Source organism: Babylonia areolata, chromosome 1 (genome assembly GCF_041734735.1).
Source record: "Babylonia areolata isolate BAREFJ2019XMU chromosome 1, ASM4173473v1, whole genome shotgun sequence".
Classification (NCBI taxonomy): domain Eukaryota; kingdom Metazoa; phylum Mollusca; class Gastropoda; order Neogastropoda; family Buccinidae; genus Babylonia; species Babylonia areolata.
In genome coordinates this window covers 39,891,961-39,915,311 of record NC_134876.1, presented here as the reverse complement: position 1 = coordinate 39,915,311, position 23,351 = coordinate 39,891,961, and the positions used below count along the sequence as shown (strand labels likewise).

At 45.5% G+C, this 23,351-nt stretch overlaps 1 protein-coding gene across 3 annotated transcripts in view; it reads right to left on the bottom strand.

The window, feature by feature from the left end:
* LOC143282905 (uncharacterized) overlaps positions 1-23,351 on the bottom strand; it is a 315,044-nt gene that overhangs the window by 262,436 nt on the left and 29,257 nt on the right. Inside the window, exon 1 of one of the 3 annotated variants that reach the window (XM_076588813.1) lies at positions 12,828-14,343. The exons of the other annotated variants lie outside the window; for them this stretch is intronic. The gene's annotated coding sequence lies outside the window, so the exon portion shown is untranslated. Of the gene's footprint in view, positions 1-12,827; positions 14,344-23,351 lie in introns of those variants that run through there. 3 annotated transcript variants of the gene reach the window in all.

Here is a 23,351-nt window from a genome sequence, read left to right as displayed (position 1 = left end):
GAGAGAGGGAGAGAAAATCAGAGGGGGGGAGAGACCAAAACCAAGACACGGACAGACGATGAAGAGCCCGGCCTGATCAGAAATCCGATGCCAACAACAAGCACACAGACTCCTCGACAGGCAGGCACAGATTGTCCAGCTTTCACAGCACGTGGCTGGAGGATGGGCCACGGGCCATACATGACCATCACTGTACACTGCAGCCTTCCTCCCTCCCTCCCTGCCTCCCTCCCTCCCTCCCTGCCTCCCTTCCTCCCTGCCTGCCTTCCTCCCTCCCTCCCTCCCTCCCTCCCTCCCTGCCTCCCTTCCTCCCTGCCTCCCTGCCTGCAGCGGTTCAGCCAGCGGCCCCACAGTCACCAACATGAAACAGGAGCAGTGCCGTCCCTGCAGCCAGCGGCCCTCTCACACAAGCTGCCCATTATTGTCAGTGTTTATCGACAACTTCTACCATGCACACACACACGTATATGTATATATACATCGTGCACACATATATACTCACACACACGCATATATTTATCCATGTACATACAGGCAAGCATACACACACGCGTGCACACATACATACAGAAAGTACAGACACACACACACACATACATGCACACACAAACAAACAGCATGCAGACACTCCTCCTTCCACCACCACGCTCACACACACCAAACAAGCATACCCACACATGACACATGCTACATCCTCTCCCCCCACCCCCTTCACCACGGCACGTTCATATACACAACCTGCAGTCATGGCACAGAGAGAGAGAGGCATAGAGAGGGAGAGAGGGAGAGAGACAGAGAAAGAAAGAGAGACAGACAAGCAGATAGAGAGACACAGAGAGAAAGAGAGAGAGAGATGCCAGAACAAATCAGGACTGTTGCCAACATTGTCCATCCTCTCATTATGTCTGGACAGGGCCCGTGCCGATGCTGACACTGCCAGATGATCATACTACCAGCCACTGTTACTCTATGGCTATCTTCATCTACCAAAAGACAAAGCAAAAACTTTGGAACTGGAATGCTGCTTTCTTTTATGCAAGAGACTGTCGAGCCGGCACAGGCCCCTTTGCTAGCGTCTCAAAGCATGTAGCGTGGACAGCTGCAGATGACCCAAGCCATGGGGACCTCCATGATACTCTGTTCCCTCCAAAAGACAGAAAAAATGAAATCATGCATACATAAATGAAATGGAGTTACAATAACAGCAGTCTAATGCACTGTACTGTGTTATATTACTTGTTATCAAAGCAAGTTTCTTGGTATGAAGCTAGGGCTTCTCTCCCTGAGTAGAGTGGGACGGCACAGTGCTGTACCGCTGTTTCCCGTTTGCCAGTGTCTGTTTTACTATCAGAGTAGATTTCTCTACAGGCTTTTGTCAGGGACAATCCATTGGTTGCCACTTTTACGTGCCTTGAATGCATGCTGCACAAGGGACCGCGGTTTATCGTCTCATTCGAAAGACCAGCTCCCAGACCACCACTCAAGTCTAGTGGAAGGGGTGTAAAAATTCCGGTGCGTATATGGGACTGGAATCCGTGGACCTCGCTAAACAATCCGGTGCATTTAGCATTGCTCGGCACGGTGACTGCAGTGACCAGTGTCTTTGCCTTCCATCGATGGGTCTTTTGCTCCTGCTTCCAGTCTGATTTCACGGCGGAGTCAGATTCTCTCTAGCTACGTTTAAGAAGGAAGGAAAGAACAAAGAAACACATGATGATAAATTTCATGTAAACACAAAGACACACAGACACACAGAGAGAGAGAGAGACAGACAGACAGACAGACAGACAGACAGACAGAGACGGACCATTGCTGCTGCCCCAATGTATTTCAGGCTCTGAGCTACTTCGCCTGCCTGAACGTGGCGTGGTGGCAGCACTATGAGTACTCTGGGATTACCTTGGTTTCGGGAGATGAATGGTACTCCACACTGGCTGGAGGTGTTCAGTGCGCTATTTGAACTGGACGTGAAGATGAAGGGAACGGACAGGGGGCCCCGCCGGCTTGCTGAGGAATACAGTATCTTCACTGGCAAATCGAACCAGCATGATCTCCGAGTTTAAGAACTGTCCCACCCTACCTTCACCCCATTCTTCTTCCCTCCTCCTCTCCCCCCTCCCCCACCAATCCAGCCAACTCATCTAGACCCCCCCCCCTCCTCTCTCTCTCCCTCGCTCTCTGTGTCATCAACTGATGGGCTTGGATTTGGAATGTGGTGCACCTGATCTAAATGTTGGTAATGTACGTCTTCTCTTTCTATGGATGACTACTAAAACGGATGTCCAGAAGTGGGCTCCCCCCCCCCTCTCCACACACACCCAGGAGTACATTTAACATTCCACAAGCACGCACGGGAACCAACTGATCAATCGACATAGCACTGCAATGTGCTGCTACTGTTACTACCTCTACATCTACCAGTACTATTATTGCTGCAATGATCATTGTGACGACTCGATGACTGTTATGATAATGGTGGTGAAGACCGGAAAGCAATGACATATATCATTAATCTTACCGCTATTATCAATTATCACTACTATCATAATAATAGTTTCATCAATATCGGAATATCTTCATCAGAAAGTCAGTAACACAACTGTTGCAGAAATATCATCCCTCGGAGGTACTATTTCTGGTAATAATGACTATATTATACATTCATTTACACTAAAACAATCATCATGAATATATGCGCTGCAAACAGTATTTCTACAATCACACCATCATAAAGCAGTTCCATTTATCGATGATGCGCATTTGTCAGAAACCGAGACACACAACTCATGTTGGGGTAACTATAGTCCCCCAGTTTCTGTCGGCAGTTGCTTCTCTGTAGTTCATTTTGACGCATCCATAATTTTTACCTTTCGGTGAGGAAATAAAAAGACAAAGAAAGAAAAAAAACAAAAAAACCCGCATTTATCATCTTTTGACCTACTCAATTTTCCATCAACCAAACGCAGGTCAATGAAGCGAAGCACACGTCTATATATAGACGACAAGGCCGTGCGAGAGGAGAGAATGCGGAGGGTGCCAGAAGACGGGCGGAAAATGCCAGGCAGGCAGGTGTGCAACTTCTGGCTCCTGTAGGACACCAACAGGAGAAATCATGGCCACGAGCCGTTCTCACGGCCTGGGTCTACATCTCTCTCTCTCTCTCTCCACCGCTCTCTGTCTTTCTGCACGTGTACAGTTATGTATGAGCGTGCATGCCAGTCTGTCGTTCATGCGCAGGGAGGCGCATTCTCACCAGGATCAAATATGCTTCTTGCGTCACACGGCATTGCGGAACGTATGACGATCCCATCGCGATACTGGCAGCAGGCATGCAGAATGGCGCATGTTATATTAATCCCTTCTTCTCACACCTGCACTGGGGGCGGGATATCAAGCGACAGGTGTTTCGATCAAAGCAGAGCGCATCAGGCATTAGCTTCTCTGCTTATCAGCTGACATAAATGTTGTTGTTTTTTCAAAGTATTGCTAAATATAGATAGCCGCATGTTGCATCTTTATCCAAGCACCCTCATCCACGCGAGTTGTCATGCACTTGAGGTGGAAGGAGGACCTGTTCGGATGTTGCAAAAATCAACATTGTATTCCCACAGCCTGTCACTGATATTACTTAGTCATATTCACTTAGTATGGTATGTCATTAAAACGAAGTCGTTTACTTTTTCTACACATATAATATTATATATTTGATAACGAAGAATAACTTTCTAAATTCGTCTAATGCACAGAGAGAGGTAATGTCATAGTTCTCTCTCTCTCTTCTCCATGTGTGTGATTTCTTTTCTTTTTATATCACTTGCCATGAATATTGCTCTTATTACTCACATATTTATGCGTATATACATATATAATACAGTATATATTGATTCTGTTGTGGGAATCTGTTTCAAAGCCTCGGAGAGTGAAACGAAATGGAAACGTGGCCAGGAGCCCCAGGCAGTGAATGATAAATAAGAACAGCAACTGTTTGCCATTTAAAGGGAAACAACTTCAAGCAATTGCTGTGTAGCACTTCCCATCAGCTGGAGCACAGGTAAATCACAGGCACATAGAAATAAGCCAAGAAACATCCCCCCCCCCCACCCACCCCCTGTTTTTCCCCCTCTGTATTTCTTATTCAGGGGGCGACGTCGCTGTTCTTGCAATCCAGTATTCAGCAGTGATGAGGGTTGGAGATGCCGTTTCGACATGATGCTGTGTCCCGGGGAAAGGAAAAGGACTCCGATTTTCTTCACTCCATCCAGGCGTGAAAGAGTGTCCCCACCTGAGCTCGGCTGGGGGAAGGTTGAAAGCAGTGGACACGGAGGATCGGGTCCCACCTTCCTATACCGACACCCAGCCACAGTGGACATGAATTCACTGCCCCGGTGGCCTTTGAAAGCTATGGGTCCTTTAACCTTAACATTCAAACTGTATTCACCGGTGTACCACCTGAGGGGAAAGCTGTCAGCGGTGATGAGGTGCCCCTTAAAGCAGCCAAGAGTTACTGTTCTTGTTTCTCATTCCGTTTTGTGTTTGTTTGTTTGTCTGTTTTTGGCGACTTGCGCAAGGGGAATCAAACAACAACAACAAAACAACAACCCCAAACCCTGACTGATCAGAACGATATCATTAGTCCTCGTGGACAGAACATACACAAACAGAGCGTCATGCATACACACAGACACTGAGACGGATCAAAAGTTACCCACATGTAAAAAAAAAAAAAAAAAAAAAAAAAAAAAAAATATATATATATATATATATATATATATGTGTGTGTGTGTGTGTGTGTGTGTGTGTGTGCGCGCGCGCACTTTCAGATTCACTATTTCAGGAATCTGCAAGGGTTTCTCTGTCTCGTGGCGCAGGAAAAAGCGACAGACAGACAGACAGAACGGAGATGGAGTCTGCTTGCGTCAATCGCCCCATACACCTCCACCACCCCTACCTTTAAAAAAAAAAAAAGAGTCCTCCCTCCCCTACCAACAACTTCATCCGAGACCACCAGTGCCAACAAGTGTGCGTCTTTTGGAGGCCGGCACTAGAACCAGTGACGTCAGTGGCAGTCAGCCTGAATTAACGGAGACAGCCAGCAACCCAAGCTCCCTCCTCCGGTACCACAAGTCTCAAAGACATCCTGCAAATTCCTCAACTACTGCACTTACGGCACACACACACACACACACACACAAGCACGCGTGCTAAGGTGTGTACGCACATTACGCCCCAACAAATGACGAAGTGATTAAGCTTTGGCGTACTGCGCAGCTGAAGAGAGTACAACTGATGCAGATACCCCTTTTTGTTCAGACTGATTGATGATTCGTTCGTTTATTTATTTATAATCTATTCATCTGAGATGATGATTTTTTTATGATGATATTAGATTGGTAATTATTCTTTATAAACTGCCCCACAGGACACACCATCCCCCCCCCTCTGTTAGTTGTAGTTGTATGTATTCAAAACATTAATTGCCTTATGTAATTACAAAACAGAGATGATTTTATGAAAGGGATGTCCTCGAAAGCTTAGAGTCACTACTTAGTTTTGCTCTAAAAGTGCGTTCATGACCCGAAGTTAACTGAAACGTTTTTTGTTCTTTATCCAGCCTCAGAAATTCATGCTCCCTCTCTCTCTCTCTCTCTCTCTACATTACGTCACATATACGTCACTAGATAATGACGTCAAATAACTGCTTTGTTCTTAACGTTACTGAGTGAAGACCTTTCTCTACAATAGTACCTCGTCCTTCTTTCCTTTTTTTCTGTTTTTTTCCTTGTCCACTGCGTTCTCTTCAGTCTGTGCCGTACACGTGTGAAGGTATTTAAGGTGAAGAGAATACAAATGAAAAACAACAAAGTTCACAAAGTTTAAGCTTGTTGATGCTCTTTTGTCATTCATTGCATTGTAATCATGTATATTGTTGAACAATTAAAGATTATTTAAACCAACAAAGTTCACAGCTTCTGAAAAAAAACCTGGGAGCAACACACCCCTCAACAATGCACGCACAAAGACTGTCGAGGAGTGGGTGTTGGAGAAAGCAGCGTATTCTGTTGAGGGAGAGGGGAAAGGGTCATCACGTGCAGGTTTATACTAACATTTGTTGTTGTTTTTCCTCAGTGACTATCGACTGCTCTTCAGTCTTTTCAGACAATGCAAATTAAGGACCGGCAAAGAAAAACGCCTGTGAGCGGGTATCAAATTAATCTCTCTCAATGTCAGAGGCTCATCCCCAATCTTCGGGAGCTTCTTCCATTTGGTGGGGTCTTTATCTACAGATAAATATACACGTGCGTGCGTGCGTGCGTGCGTGCGTGTGTGTGTGTGTGGATGCGTGCGTGACTGAAGCGAGACTGACTGACACATAAAACGAATGACGAGAGTCTGAATGCAGCTGACAGCCGGCTGTACCCAGTTAGACAGCCTGTTGTGCAAATGACTACGTGTTTGTAAAGAGCTTAGAGCTTGGTCTCTGACCGAGAATAATTGCTATACAAGCATCCATATGAATTAATCAGTCACTTCAGTAAGCAGTCAGGGAATAGCAACGCCTGATGAGTCACTTCAAGACGTAAAGGCATGGCATCCACTGCAATTAATCAACACCACATCACATGGCCGATCGTAAAGCTAATCTGCAAATTTCCGAACATACCCAGCAAACTCAAGAATACTCGTAAATGACCGAACTTTTATTTCCCCACAACTTGTTATAGATTGTGCACTTGGCTCGCTCGGGGGGAGGGGAGGGGGCGGGGAGGGAATGGGAGGGGGGCCTCAGAGCGGGAACCTTCGTTCAACATGCACAGGAAAAAAAGAGATTCGACAGCCCGGCCGAAATCTTGTCTTCTCACTGGCTGAATTGTGAGAGTTCATGAGTGAAGGATTTGCCTGTTGCTGGAGACTTGATTCCAAAGAAAACACGCTGTGATTTGTGTTGCGGAAAGTGAAAGCTTCAGGACTGAGTTGAGCGGGTGCAGTGTGCAGGGTTGTTGGCCTGGATGCTGGTGATCCGTTTTCGCCCTCTCGGTGTCTAGATTTTTTTTGGATTTTTTTTAAGGAGATCGGTAATCGACCAGTTCAGTGACTCGCCACTTTTTCCCCCAATAGTGTCGTTCCATTCAGCCTGTCAGGTATTATTGCTGTAATCAAGGCACGAATTTCAGTTCTTCGAAAGTCTTGAACTACTGTTGCTAAGAAAATGTTCGTCCACGTTAACTAACGGACTCGTTCCCATTTAACACCAAGCTAAGAAGATGCCAGAATCGATCAGTGTTTCAAACTGGAGTCGGTTCACCAAATACTGGAGACCAGCATCACAACAGATGACCGACAGAAAGAGAAGAGAGCCCTGTAGCCGTCCCCTTGTGGGGCACGTGTAATAAATAACGGTACGGAAGACAAGTCAGCTTTCACCCCACACCGGTGCTCCCACTGAACGAGCATGTACTCGTATCTTGTGTTGTATGAAGTTTGTTTGAATGAGCGGGCCAGAAAAGGAAGTTGTGTGTGTGTGTGTCTGTGTGTGCGTGCGTGTGTGAGTGGGTGGATTGGTGTGGGTGCGTGCGAGTGTGTGCGTGCGTGCGCGCGCGCGTGTGTATGTGTTAAATCTGATGTTTTACTATTTGAGATATGTAATTATGGAATATTTGTAGACGTGAACTTTCTAACCCATTGTATATATATTTTTTGCATATGATATTTCATTTCCATTTTGATGATAAATGGTATGAATAGTATGCTTTAATATGTGTTTTTTAAGAGGCCTGAAGTTATTTCTTATCTGAGATAGTCTAATAAAGTACACATCAATTAACTTAAAAGTGTGTAGAACTCCTAATACCGCAATCAGATTCTTTTCATTTGAGACACCCCCCTCCCCGCCACCTCCCACACCCCCTTTGTCAATTCACCCATCCTCACTCCTCACGTGCGCCACACCCCCTACGTCCTGTAACGTGGGTATAATGCAAGCAGTCCTGACACTGAACAGAAAGCACTTCAGCGGATCCACATGTCCAGGACATTGTACTTATGTTCGCTGCCCGTGCTTTAAAAAAAGAAAGAAAAAAATTAAAAGAATTAAAAAAAAGGGGGGGTCTGCTGTCTTGATAAAAACAACAACAACACAAACAACAACCCTGTAAACCTTTTATTTTGCAATCAAGAGACTCTTTATTCGTCAGTTTCAAAAAGGGAAATAAAGTCTTACCCTCAAAGAACTGTCATTAATCTTTGTGATCATAGCAACTATGTAGGCTACGTGCCTGCCTCTAAAGCAGCAATTTATTAAATTTCTTCCACACTTTTGTTTCGCTTTTTTTTTTTTACGTCTATCGCTGGCGCAGCCCAAGGCTGGTTAACATGTTTAAAATCAGTCTCAGAATGATAAGTTTGCTTTATTCCAAGAATTTCCCCACAAAGGAAACTCTTAACGACGAACAATCTACACACTGCAAAGACCGCTATGCAACCCATCACTGTTTTTGTTCGTTCTTTTTCTGACACAACATGTATTACATACATGAGTTGAAATGCGAAACACTTTCAGGTACATGATGTTGTTTTTTTCTCCCTCAACAGTAGGCCTACAGCCAGACTGCACAGGAAGAATTTATGACGTCAGTGCACTTGAACGTCACCGGCAAGCAGTGCATGACTGGCACCAGGAAAAGCCTGCTGCAGACGGGGGTATTCCAGGCAGCTGTCGCCATGCTGGGTTTGAGTTACAAGTCAGCATTCCTCTGCTCTACGGGGCTAAACTCAACTTGCTGCCGATTCTTCATTCCAGCACAACATCGAAGAGTAAGAGCCCTCTTTTTGTGTGTGTGTGTGTGTGTGTGTGTGTGTGTGTGTGTTGTGTTTGTTTTATTTTTCTGGTGTTGTCTGGTGTTGCTTTCTTGTCACAACACATTTTCCCCGTGGTAAATTCTGGCTTGGGGGAGCGCGAAGCAATACTACACTGGCAATCTCTTGTGTCTTTCTGGGGTTCAATGATTACCTCCCCAATTAATTTTTTCCTCCTACAGGCTCACCTCACTTAGAAAACTCCACTGTTGTGGAGAGTTCTTTAACGTGCACCATGTGCACGCTAAACAGGACACCACGGTTGACGCTAAAACTGTGTATGTGTTAATATGATTATGTAGTGTGTGCGTTACTATCTAACAAATTCGGCAGGTTGCCGGCGGCTTGGTCCCAACCGTTGCTCGTAAACAAATCAAGAGGAAGTACTCAGTTCCTTAATTACTAGGGGAAGTCACTGTAGTCAAAGATTTCACATCGCGATCGATGTGGTCAAGAGTTACAGACACCACACCCGAAAGACCAATGCCCAGATGACCAGTTATGGTGTCACGAGGTGCGACAGGTGAGGCGAAGAAGGGGGAAGGGGTGGGAAGGGCGGAGGTGGGAGTGGACAAAAACGGGACAAGAGTTCGGGACACAGCGTCTCTTTTGTGTTCTTCGTGAGCTCTGTGTCCACGAGGCCACCAGCACACCAGAACAGCCACAGTGGGAGTGGGGCCAGCTGACATTCTTATGTTTTCCACCAGGAGGCAATATTGCACTGACTCTTAGCGCTGCAGCCGTGGGAGCAAGCTGGCCCTTTTGGGGACCATACCAACGTCGACTTTCCTACAATCCTTTTGGCCGAGAGTGGGATGTAACTTGGGCAGGACACTCTCCACTATAATAAAGTTCTAGTCTAGATGTATTATTGTTATTACTATTATTTAAATTTATGTTGTTATTGTTATCATCATCGTCATCCATCCCATTATCATCATTATTTGTACAGACTTGGCATTTTCCCCTCAATGACAGTCAATGAGAATGATATCGGTGAGGCTACAGATACAGTTCCGCTTTGGTTCAGAGACTGCATCAGTCAAAGTTCTATCTTCGCCAAGACTAGGCCTTCACCGGGAATGCTGGTAACGGCGACATTCCCAAAGACCAGTCTGTCGGAGACATGGCACACAGTATGTTGTATGCCTGCAATACACTTCTCCAAGCGTTATTTAGACAACAGAAACCAATCCCATAACTTCTTGAAAAACAAATGATAAGCCACAAAACACTTCACCAAGCGTTATTTAGACAACAGAAACCAATCCCATAACTTCTTGAAAAAAATGATAAGCCACAACACAAACACTAACATTAGATGTAGTACCAACGATGCACTCTGGATATCTGTCAAACTTTCAACAACGACGAAGGAAAAAAACCGCCTTTAGTGTCGGCAATAACCCACAACAACCAGAGTGAGAGGACTTAATGACATCATTACACTTTTGACGTAAGCAGCAAACCCAGGTCTCACGAGAGAGAGAGAAGGAAGAGACGAGCGAGCGAAGACGGGGTTGTTTTGGTCCACATCAAAATTTCACGCCCCAGTGCAGCATTCACTGACATGCACCCGAGCCCGTTTGTGTGTCTATGCTCTTGTTCTCAAAGCCAGTTGATGTTCCAGCCACCTCTTAGCTAATTTTCTGTTTTTTACGCGTCACTATCGAGGTCGTGCAACGAACGTCAGCGATTAGACTGTAATATTACGTTGATGTGAACTGAATGAGGTCACAACAGCTGGAGATGAAGGATAGTCAGCGCCACTCCTGATCTCGGCTTACTGTATCAGATGAATGCCATCAGGTGTGGGAAAGGGGAGGGGGCTAAACACAAGTTAATTAACAAGGGCAGCACCGGGAGACGTGGCCTTTGCTCCAGACTCTTGTGATGTTTGTTCCGGTCCAGCTTTTTGACGCCACCTGCGTCATGCGGGATCAGTCAGGCAAACCTCTTCGTCATTTCAATTATTATGGTGAGAAAATAATTTTCAATTCACGCTGAAACTGACGTAGGCTTCGAGTGTAAGTTGGATGACATCATTTCAATTTTGACAGCTCGTGGCTCTTGGAGACCAAAAAGGTACTATAAAAGAAAGTATGCAGGCAATACTATTTAAATTCGTATGAGTTTTGAAGTACGCTATAGTTTCCAAGAAATGGAATGCTGATTAAGCGGGTAACAGCACTGAAGAAGAAGGTCTCAATCTATTCAACACCCACCGATACAAGGAGGTTGCAGTGGTCACGGGGCAGTGGGACCAGTCACATCAAATCAACCCGTCTTCATCAATACAACAAGGGCCACCCAAGGCTACAAAACAAGCTGAACTCCGGATTTCAACAATAAAGAAAACAAAGACGAGCCGACGACATCAATGAAAGGCCAGCTGGGGGAGGGAAATTGAAAAAACAAAACAAAAGCAAACATAACACACGCGCGCGCACGCTCACACGCTCGCGCGCGCGCGCGAACACACACACACACGCACGCACACACACACACACATACACATACACACACACAGATAGGGATATACACATAGAGAAAGGACAAACACACACACGCATTTCAGAGTTTACACTGATGACTGGATGGTAGCAGCGCTGGATATGCTTTTGTGATTCCTAGCCTGAAAACGGAATATTCATATTTAGGAAAGGGACACTTTTTTTTTTTCTTTTTTCTTTTTTTACAGATGAGTTAGTGGCCATCCTTATGGTTTTGAACTGTCTTGTTCAGATACCATTGACGACAAGTAATATCCTTTTTGTGTTGCTTCTCAGTCAGTCTTAAAAAGTTTACCCCCCTTTAAGAGAATATTGTTTGAAATTAAGTATTCATTACATTCCCTAGCTGTGAAAGGCGCAGATGTTGATTTTTTGTCGGATACCATCCAATACTGGATTCCTTTATAACGACCAAGCATACAGAGCAGCGAAAAGAGGAGCAAAGAATTTGACTGGTTAATATAAAGGTATATTGTCTGTTGTCATACAAGGAAATGAGTAAAATATTGGAAAGAGACTTTTTGTAAGTGCTTCAATCCAGCTATAAAGCCTCATCATTGGACACTCCGTTTGATTCGCAGACCAGTTTTTAGTTTAATTTTAAACTATTATCTAATTAATTACGGACAAGATATTGCCTTATATCAAATGCATTTGTTTCAGTGACATGACAGTTCAACATATAACTTTCGACTGTGATTTGATGAAGCCTTACCTGCGAGAAAGTGTCATCACCAGTCACTGGGAACGTTGATGTTTGTGACTTTTTACATTCATTATCACTTGTTTCTCTTGTTAAATCAATTACTCCGCATTTACGAAGCCCATTAGGCAATTTTCTTTCATTGTACTTCAATATTAATTTCAAATATTCACCTTTGATTTCACCCTCCTCCTACCAGTTTCCCCCACCATTCACCACCCATCCTTTCATATCTTTTTGGAACGATAACGTTCAAATGTGAAAACTAATACTTAAAAATAAGTCTACAATCACCAGTATGTGTGACAGAACATTAAACACACACACACACACACACACACACACAACGCATACATGCACACACACACACACACACACACACACACACACACACACACACACACACAAACACGTGTATACATATACCTGTTTCACAGGCACGGACAAATGAAAAGTATCACCTGCCTTTGAGAGGTCGGGAGCGTACACGTTTACAATCACCAATGGTTTAACTGCCTTATTTGCTTAACCCTCCCATTGTATGCATGCATCTGTTCTCGTCCTTCCAAAAGACCAGCCATATGATTTTGTTCCCTTCACTCGGGGGTAAGAGAATGGAGAATTGAAAACATTAAAATCAAATCAATGTCAAATCAACAGTCTTTTAAAAGCACACACACACACACACACTCTCTCTCTCTCTCTCTCAAATACGTACACGCACACACGTACATTCACACGTACACACTCGCACGTACCTGAACCTTTTGCTGCACGTTGAACTCGGCTTCGATATCACTCAACTGTCCGCACAGATGGTAAGGTGGGGGTGGGGGGGCTTTGTTATTACGTCAGTCATCCACACCTCTGGTGGGACAGTGATCGGACTCTCCCGGAAGTGTGAAAACTTGGATCTCTTCTGGCAAGTTGAAACAAGACTGTGACACTGAAAGGCGTTACCTGCAGGCTGTCAATGTAGGAGGCTTTGGGGGCAGCGTTTCCGAAAAATCACTGTCATTGTGAAGAACACTCCCTTGAAAGTGATGACGCGAAACTGCCGGGTGGCCTGAAAAGTATTTCCCAAGGGTTAGCTGGAAAGTGTTTCCGAAGGATTGGCTGGAAAGCGTTTCTCTAACAATCGGCCGGAAAGCGTTCCCCGAACTGAAGTTTTGGCTGGAAAGCTTGTCCCGAAGTTTTGGCTGGAAAGCTTTTCCCGAAGTTTTAGCTGAAAGCGTTTCCCAGAGGATTGGATGGAAAATAATTTCCTGAAGGGTTAAATGGAAAGCGTTGCCAGGATGGTTGACTGGAAAGTGATGCCTCGAGGGATGACTGAAGAGTGTTGCACCTATTCATTTCATCGCCCCAAAACGTGCATGTGGTCGACTGGGGACACGAAAGACGCAGAGAGATGACGGACACCACCAAGGCCCTGTCGCTTCTCCTGGCTGCTGCTGACGGGCACCACTCATCAATGACACCTGTTCTGACCGAGGAGAAGTGCCCCGGACGTCAGCTGACCACGGTGAAAGGCAGAGCAATTAATGGTCAACCAATGGCGGTCTGACGTCCTTCACATCTTAAACCGAGAATCTCAGCTTCAAAACAACGTGGCGTGCAGATTTCTCACCATTCGAAACAAACCGCAGCTTGTCCTCAAAGCAGCAAAAAACGTTGACTGGTGGTGATGATGATGATGATGATGACAACGAAAAGGACGGTGAAGTCGGGAGCACACACACTCTCACAACAAATTGACAGAAAACAAGGCAAAGAAGGTGAGAGAAGCGTCAAGCTGGCCAAAACAAACTCCGTGTGTCGGGGTCTGGTCTTTCTCACTCCGTGCGGTGTACCGGCAGATCACCTTGCTGGGAAGGATTCTGGAAGATTCTACAACACCACGTTCTTCTCTCCTATTGTTTTTCCCCACCTTCCTTCAGCCGCCTTCCCTTTCTGCCATTGATGCTGATCCTTGGTGGTGGTGGTGGTGGTGGTGAGTCGTTAGGACAGAAGACTCAAACGATGGAGTTTCAGCAGTTGCAGTAGAATCTATATCCCTCCACAGCAGGTTGATTTCCAGGTTGGGGTGTTACAACTAGATACAATAGTAGATGTTCGAAAGAAAACGAGAGAAAAAGGAAGGCAGCTGGGTTGTAGGTGGCAGCTGGGGTCACACGGTGTCTACCTGTGTGCTTTCATGTTAGCTGTGCGGGGCTTGATGACTTACCTGCCCCCGTTAGGCAGCCTCTTTCCCCCAGCCCACGACACCCACGAGAGAGAGAGAGAGAGAGCCAACGTTCACAGCACGCGCTGTACTGCTGGTTGTCTGCTGCCGGTCTGTCTGGCTGTCTGGCATTCGGCTGCAGCTGCTGCTGTTGTTGTTGCTAGCCAGTCGTAGGGGGTGGATAGGGGTGAGTATTATATATTATACATACACACACACATACATGCATACATACTTATTACGTAGGAAGGTGAATATATCGTGTAGAAAAGCATAAGCACACTCGCGAAGCTAAGGAATTGCAAACATATGTATATATCTACATACATGCATGAATATGTGTAAGACGCGCGCGCGCGCGCGCACACACACAGACACACACACACATAAACACGCATGCATGCACGCACACACAGAGACGCACACAGACTAGTGAGTGAGTGAGCGCGAGCGCGCGCGCGCACACACACACACACATACATACATACTTACATACACACGTTCTCAACATACACATACTTTGAGAGAAATACACATACACACGCACGTACACACACACACACACACACACACACACACACACTGATACTCAAGCACACACATACACACACACAAAGGCACGCACACGCACACACAACACACACCCCTCAGTGATCGACATCCTTCCGTCAGTGTTTGGAAACAGGAAGTGTGGTTTCCAATTGCTATCTTCTGTTGTCCGCACGGCCTGTGTACATAAACCTCCCTGGCGTTGCTTTATAAACCAATGAGGGCGAGAAAGCAGCTCTCCACTGCAGCAGAAGAAGAGTGATGCATGGCTACTTTGAACACAGATCGGACTGCTTTGACAGTTTACCATGCTTATTACAGTCTTGATGAAAACCATGCCTTTGTCTATATGATCATCACGAAACATTAATGTTTCTGATACTGTTCAGTGCAGTGTGTGTGTGTGTGTGTGTGTGTGTGTGTGTGTGTGTGTGTGTGTTGAGAGATAGTTTTCAAAATCTATGGAGACATGCTCTAGAGGCGAGTAGTAAATGTTTGTTTTATCGAAATTTCAAAAGTGGATTTGGTAGAGTAAAATATATAAGTCAAATGCCTGATAATTATGTTATCAGCTTCTTCAGATTTCGAAGTAGTAATCATAAGCTGGAAATAGAAACAGGGAGACACAAAGGCATACCGAGTTACGATTTTGTAAGGTTTGTAACATGTCTGTGATTGGTGATGAGTTTCATTTCAGTTATAATGGAATGTCCCAATTATGATCAGTTACGAAATAGATATGTTCCTAAAAAATATTTGTCTCCAAAATCGGTTTTTAATTTTTGTAATATGCTCAAAGGAGGCAAAAAAGTCATTTTAGCTGTAAGTAAGATGATTAGATTTGCAAATGTTGCCTAGTTATACTTTTGGAGTTAAAAGACATTTGTGTTTTCTCAACTTTTATCTGACATTGTTGTGTATTTGGAAATGTTTGTTCTGGCCACGAAAAGATTATTTTGCAGTAATCCTCCATACTCCAACAGGAGTGAAAGGATAATTAAAACTTGAAACTTGTGTGTGTGTGTGTGTGTGTGTGTGTGTGTGTGTGTGTGTGTGTGTGTGTGTGTGTGTGTGTGTGCGCGTGTGTGTGCGTGCGTGTGTGTGTAGGTGTTTGTGCGCGCGTGCGCGTCTGTGTCTCTATAATATTATTTGACGTTTCTTTTTCAGTTGTATTAAATTCATATGGACCACTACGATTCCAGAATATTGGCCTACGAAGGTCGATATGCATACGTTGAATAAAAAGGAGTCAGTACTATCTCACATGTGTCACGCAAGTGCAGAGCTTTAATAATATTCACGCTCAGCGTTCCTTCCAGAACTACCATTCCCACTCAGTCTCATCCCCACGAGGGGTGGGATGGGGTGGGGGGAAGGGTCAGGTGAGAAGGGGGGGGGGCTTTAACCAGAATGTTCACCCCACCGTTAGGCAGCCACATTCCGTCGGCTGACAAAGACCATCCTGCGCTGGGATTTCCCCATCCGTATCGACAAAGCCGGGAAGCAGAGGGAAAGGCCAGGGAAGGTGACAATCATTCCAATCATAAGCCAACGCACACAGTGAACTCGGGACCTCATCGTCAGAGGGTTCAGAGGAATCAGCAGCCTCTCCCCTGTTGTTCTTGGTGGTGGTGGGGTTGTTTTTTCAACCCTTTTCTCTACCTATCCCCACCCCAAACGTTGACAGAAATAGAAAGAATGGATGAAAGTTTCAATGAAAAACGAAGGGAAGGGAGGAGAAAAGAAGGAAGAAAGAAAGGAGTGAACAAGAGAGAAAACAAAGGAAAGGAAGACAGAAAGAAGAGGAGAAAGAAAGGAAAATAAATTATAGACAGAATAAAAGAAACGAAATGAAAAGAAAAGACTAAAACCTAAACCCTAGAAACCAACAAACAGAAAGTTTGCAAACAGTTTTGAGGAGAATGGCACTATGTGTCCAGGTGCTTCACTCTCCAACCAGTGTGTCCCAGGTAACGTGTGCTTCACTCTCCAACCAGTGTGTCCCAGGTAACGTGTGCTTCACTCTCCAACCAGTGTGTCCCAGGTAACGTGTGCTTCACTCTCCAACCAGTGTGTCCCAGGTAACGTGTGCTTTACTCTCCAACCAGTGTGTCCCAGGTAACGTGTGCTTCACTCTCCAACCAGTGTGTCCCAGGTAACGTGTACTTCACTCTCAAACCAGTGTGTCCCAGGTAACGTGTACTTCACTCTCCAACCAGTGTGTTCCAGGTAACGTGTACTTCACTCTCCAACCAGTGTGTCCCAGGTAACGTGTGCTTCACTCTCCAACCAGTGTGTCCCAGGTAACGTGTGCTTCACTCTCCAACCAGTGTGTCCCAGGTAACGTGTGCTTCACTCTCCAACCTTCAGCCCTCCCCGCGCCCACCACCTTCCTCTAACTTCCTCCACTTTTTTTCTCATCACCCCCACTGAAAACACCCCACAACACACATCCACCTCCACCCTTCCTGTCCTTGCCCCTTGCAAAGCATCCACCCCCATCACCACCACCACCCTACCCCCTGCAGTCTACGAAGCGTGTGGTGCGGTGTGATGTAAGTTGTTTTGTTGGCAGACGGAGCTGTTTCTGCCGATCGCTGCTTCATGCCGGTGCGCGTGGTCCCGGGACTCCCTCAGTGCCAGAAGCACGTGCTGCTTCATGCCGCACGGCACAGCACAGCACAGCACAGCACGGCACGGCACAGCACAGCACAGCACGGCACGGCACAGCATTGCATGGCACGGCACAGCACAGCACAGCACGGCACAGCACAGCACAGCACAGCACGGTACAGCACAGCACTGCATGGCACAGCACGGCACGGCACAGCACAGCACTGCACAGCACAGCACAGCACAGCACAGCACAGCACAGCACAGCACGGCACAGCTCATACTGTACGTCAACATCACGTGGATATGGTTTTGGCTACATCCTCCTTCCCCAGAATATACATAACAACGGCCCCTGCCCGCACACATTCCTTCCTCTGCCTTCCCAGTCATCACGTCTATCCGACCACGGTCAAGACAAAAGACAGAATTCTGCACACGTTGTCAGAAACTTCGCTCATCCCTAACTCCCCGCCCTCTCTCTCTCTCTTGAAAGGAGTGAACATCAGCTGTAGGTCCGGGATTGTTACATCACACACACACACACACACACACACACACAGATACACTATAACTTACTGCAGTGAAACTAAAGTCCGTATGTATGCCATGTTGGACACTCTGTATTGTTCATCTCTGTGTGCTGTGTGTGTGTGGTTTATTTATGGGCTTGTGGACGAATTACGGTAAACCATTTGAAATTTGACCCCCCCCCCCCTCCTCTCTCTCTCTCTCTCTCTCTCACGAACACACACAGACATGCGTGTGCATATTTAGAAACGCACGAACATATATGCACGAGCACATACACACGTGGCGCCCTCGTGCACACGATCCACAGACACGCATCACAGAACTGTCCGTCTGTTCTCTCTCAAGCACAAGCAGCACTCACAGCCACATTACGCTCACGTTTGAATGCACACACGCTTGCGCTTCCACTCACTCACACACACTCACACACACACAGATACACACCAATTCTGGCTCTTTCTCTTTCTCCCCGCTCTCAATGTAACTCTCTTACACACACACACACACACACACACACAGAGATAATATTGTGTTTGCACTCGGGCATATTTTCGCCTGCCTACCTTCTACCTGCCTACCTTCTACCTACCTACCTTCTACCTGCCTACCTTCTACCTACCTAGTACTAACCACCCTGTCTCTCCCTCTCCTTGGCACACGACAGGCAGTGAAATCTCAAGGACAGGCAGAAGTGATAAAAACATGGAAGATGCGCTGTGGTTATGCGTCACATCCACAAATATATTCTAAAAAAAAAAAACAAACAAAAGTCGTCGGGATCTTTGTTTATAATCATGGCATCATCCACCAAAATAGAACGCCATCCGAGTCATCCACCGTACCCAACGCTTCTCCTTTTCCGAAATGAACTATAACAAAACAACGTGGCAGCAACAGTAACAAAAATAACAGCGACACAACGACAGTAAGTACCTTTGCTCAGTACAATCCTCCATGTCTGGAAGGTTGCCAGCGTCGACTTTCTGTTGTTAATATCATCCTTGCCATCTGGAATTTCTCCATCAGACTTATATTTTCTTCTCCAAGGCTCTCTTGTTTTCCTGTTCGCTTTTCCTTTCGTGACCTCTGGTCTGCATCCCTGGTTCAGTCACCTGTATGTCTTCCAAAAGCTTTCCCTTCCCACCCCTGCTTCCCTCCCCCTTCCATTTGCAATCTATGTTTTCCGGGTAGCTGTACCCTGACGACTGTACATATTGGGATTGGCACTGGCTGCCCTTCTTGCTGTGTTACATGCCAGTATCGCATTTGTTTCACTTCTATTTATGTGTGCTGGGTGGATTTTCTTTTTCACATTTAAAATCTGAAGGTGATAAATTAGGTGGAATGGTTGGTGTCTTCTGCACACACACACACACACACACACACACACACACACACGTGTGTGTGTGTGTGTGTGTGTGTGTGTGTGTGTGTGGTGTAATGGACTCGTTATCAGTATCACACGTTGTGTAGTATGTTTGATGTTTGTCTTGGTCTTGGTTTTCGATTTGACCGGGGGTATTACTAATAAATTCAAACTCCATTAAGGCCTCTGTCGTCGGCTAGGCTTTGAACAACAATATATGAATAACAACTGGCCGTCCTGCACGCACCGGAACGGATACTGCTGGTCAACTGAGACTGAATTGGATCTCTGCGTGAGTAAAATGTTGTTGCTGTGTTTGAAGCGACCACATCACTATAACGCTGAGCAATTTTTTTTTTCATTGTGTACAATTTACTTGTTATCCTCGTATGCCCGTACGCATACACCCACATGCAAACCCACACCCAGACACCCCCTAAAAATTATCTGTCCTCTTCCTTCGCCACACACGCATGCTCGCGCACCTCAACGCACACTTCCGCCTACCCGTCACACCACACACACGACTCAAACCCTACTCTCCCTCTCTCCCTCCCTCCCTCTCTCCTCTCTCTCTCTATGTGGCACATAACAGTGAAACCACAAATTGGAACAAAGAAGTGATAGAAGCACGGAATACGAGACGCGCTGCTCTTTTGTCACAACCCAGAAGTTAAACGATGTCTATTGGGTTTCGTTTTTGGTGGAGCAATGTCGCCTGGGCAAGATGTGTGATTACATTGTTTCAAATGCCGAAGACGAGCAAAACAAAAGGAAAGCAACGTGGCAGCAACAGCAACAAAAAGCAAGAACGATGACCCTTTTTCATACAATCCTGCTCCCCCGTCAGATGTGCAGGGATGTACTGAGCAGTTATTATCGTTGTGGCCTTTCAGTTACTTATTTCCTAAAAGTATAAACAGCGTTCTGCAATTTCTGCACCGAAATGTTCTCTTCTCCGTTGCTGTCTTGTTTTCTGCTCCTCTTTCCCCATTTCTTGTCGTCACCTCCTTTTCTGCATTTCAGGTTCAAACATAAACATCTTCCAGAAAGTTAGAAAACCCTGCCCTTCTGTTTCTCAATTTTATTTTACATGCATGCAGTCTGTGTTCTGGCCAGGTACCTGCACCATGACGACCAAGTGGTAAGGTTGTAAAACACTGGAATAGGCACCAATTGCCCTACCCGCCTTTACCTGCCAGTATGTCCCCCTTTGTGTCTATCGTTGTGCAGGAGATAAGTTTACACGATCAATTTTTCATCACTTTATTTTAATGGGGGAGATAACCGAGGCAGGATGGCTGGCGCCTTCTGCACAGCGTGGTCTTGCAGGTCTCAGATTTTGTTTTCAGTGTTTCCAGCATTAGTTTGGACGGGCTCTGAGCAACAATAAAATCAATGAATGAATGAATAAATCGATCACTTAATCACTCAATCGATCAGTCGCTCGCCCAATCAATCATCCCCAGTCTCGTAGCTGTGGACACGTATAGGGCACAAGGGAACATACTGATATGATGGACATACAGATTGAACTGGGTCCAGTTTCTTCTTAAACAAAAACAAAAAACAAAAAAAAAACTGTCAGTAAAGTTAATCTGCCGTCTTTGACGACACCGAATCATCATAATTCCATTATTTTCCTTTACTTCTAAACTGAAAATTTGCTAACTCCAAACACTAAAAGATCGAAAACTTTTAATAAAAGAAAGAAATCGGAAGGATACTTGGGACAAGGTTTCTGTCTTCAAGTGAACAAAGACCATAATAACTCAGATCTGCACGGCGTTCAAAACACTTATCTCTTTTGACAAAGCCACTTCAACATGCCTGCACGAGCTCTTTAGAATATCGAATGGTTCAGGATGTCATCAAATTTCATAATTTTCAGGGATTGCTACAGCAAAGTTGTTTGAGAATGGATCTGTATCGTCCATCTTCGCTTCAAGTCCACCCAACTGATCTGTATGGTTTGACAGTGTGGCTCAGTAATCCACCCAGACTATCGCTGGCACTAGCTGCACGTGATACATGCTTCTCACCTCATGTTAGCAGAACTCACTACAGCGTCTCATTTTCTCTTCTTTTCTGTAATCAGGAAGAACTTTCTAGACTTGTTTCTCTGAACCTCTCATCTATGCGAGCGCTGGCCAACTGAAATCGCCAAGTGGCACTGGCCTGAAGATGTGTATTTCTGTAGGAGCGAAAAGTAACTGTGCTGGTTTTACTGTTAAATAGTTAAAGTTCCCAGTTCTGTCATTTACAAACAAAACGAAGACAAAGGACTCAACAGCATGTCACTACGCGATACTGACAACTGATGTTGATCTCAACGTTCATGATCTGTAAGTATGTGTAAAGCCATCTAGCAAGCATGTCAATGGCTGCAAGGAGCGTTTTTCTTTTTGAAAACGCAGGTGTATGGATGAGAAAGGCAGAAAGATGAGAAAGGCAGAAAGATGAGAAAGGCATGAGAAAGGCAGAAAGATGAGAAAGGCATGAGAAAGGCAGAAAGATGAGAAAGGTAGAAAGATGAGAAAGGCAGAAAGATGAGAACGGCAGAAAGATGAGAAAGGTAGAAAGATGAGAAAGGCAGAAAGATGAGAAAGGCAGAAAGATGAGAAAGGCATGAGAAAGGCAGAAAGATGAGAAAGGCAGAAAGATGAGAAAGGCATGAGAAAGGCAGAAAGATGAGAAAGGCATGAGAAAGGCAGAAAGATGAGAAAGGCATGAGAAAGGCAGAAAGATGAGAAAGGCAGAAAGATGAGAAAGGCATGAGAAAGGCAGAAAGATGAGAAAGGTAGAAAGATGAGAAAGGCAGAAAGGATGGCAACACGAAAGAAAGGAACAGAACAACAGAAAACAAACCGGGCAATAAATCAGATAACAGGTTTAGTACGAGTCAGTTGCTGGTTTATTGAACTGGTTTAGTACGCGTCAGTTGCTGGTTTATTGAACTGGTTTAGTACGAGTCAGTCTGCTGGTTTATTGATCAGGTTTAGTACGAGTCAGTCTGTTTATTGAACTGGTTTAGTACGAGTCAGTCTGCTGGTTTATTGAACAGGTTTAGTACGAGTCAGTCTGTTTGTTTATTGAACTGGTTTAGTACGAGTCAGTCTGCTTGTTTATTGAACTGGTTTAGTACGAGTCAGTCTGCTTGTTTATTGAACTGGTTTAGTACGAGTCAGTCTGCTTGTTTATTGAACTGGTTTAGTACGAGTCAGTCTGCTTGTTTATTGAACTAGTTTAGTACGAGTCTGTCTGCTTGTTTATTGAACTGGTTTAGTACAAGTCAGTCTGCTTGTTTATTGAACTGGTTTAGTACGAGTCAGTCTGCTTGTTTATTGAACTGGTTTAGTACGAGTCAGTCTGCTAGTTCATTGTCTTTTCACTTGTTCTGGGGCTGTGGACAAGTTTCTCCAGGCTGAGTTCATGGTGCAACGCTTATTTTTCCAGCGTGTTAAATGACCAAGCATATACGTACACGGAGGACCTTTTTCTTTCTGCTGCGCTAGTAATTGCCACTTTCGTAGACATAAACCACTCTTCTTTTTCTCGGGGAGTTTGGTGGGAGTGCGGGAATGGAGTTGCACTGCAAATTAGACAGTGTAGACATCACACCAAGCCGATCATGTCCAGGCAAACAGTCAAAACCAATTAATGAACCAACAGAAGTTTGTTTGATGTCCACACACCGTAATTAGCAACACCTGGCTGTTGTTCGTCGGTGAGCGCGGGTAACGCGGGCAAAGTGAGAAGAGAGAAGAAACCCTCATGATCGAGAGGGTCTTTGCTGCTGCAAGATCTGTTTGTTCTTCGGGCAGCTCCTCACGGCTTCTTGTGCATCGACAGGGATAAGGGGGTGGGCGGGGGGGGGGGGGTAGGGCCGGGGGGAGGGGGTTACTGGGGGCATAAGGGAGGGGAGAGGAAGGGAGGAGGGGGGCCATGTGAGGTGGTGGAAGAAGCTGGACGGTACGTTTTTCAGGCAGGAGAGGTTGA